This window comes from Pterocles gutturalis, unplaced genomic scaffold, assembly GCF_000699245.1.
Source record: "Pterocles gutturalis isolate BGI_N339 unplaced genomic scaffold, ASM69924v1 scaffold7122, whole genome shotgun sequence".
Classification (NCBI taxonomy): domain Eukaryota; kingdom Metazoa; phylum Chordata; class Aves; order Pterocliformes; family Pteroclidae; genus Pterocles; species Pterocles gutturalis.
The window spans coordinates 3,585-3,844 of record NW_010107864.1 but is presented as its reverse complement, the minus strand read 5'-3'; positions in this window follow the sequence as shown (position 1 = coordinate 3,844).

The window sequence follows — 260 nt, the reverse complement described above, 5'->3', positions numbered from 1 at the left end:
GTGAATACACTTAAATGAGCCCACAGGATCCCAGTAGCACAAATTGGGCTTTGTCAAATCGTGTATTTTGTGTATAGAAGGAATTTAAGGAGAGCTTTTACTTATTTTCATATTGTATTTTAACTGTTTCTCTGATCAAAAATTTTTTTACTTCTTTCCTCCCTTCCCTCCTGCTCCCACCCCCCCCCACCCACTCTCCGGTTCCGTACTTGGAGTCCAACACTGTCTGTCAGATCATCCCCAGCCCTTTTGGTTTTTCC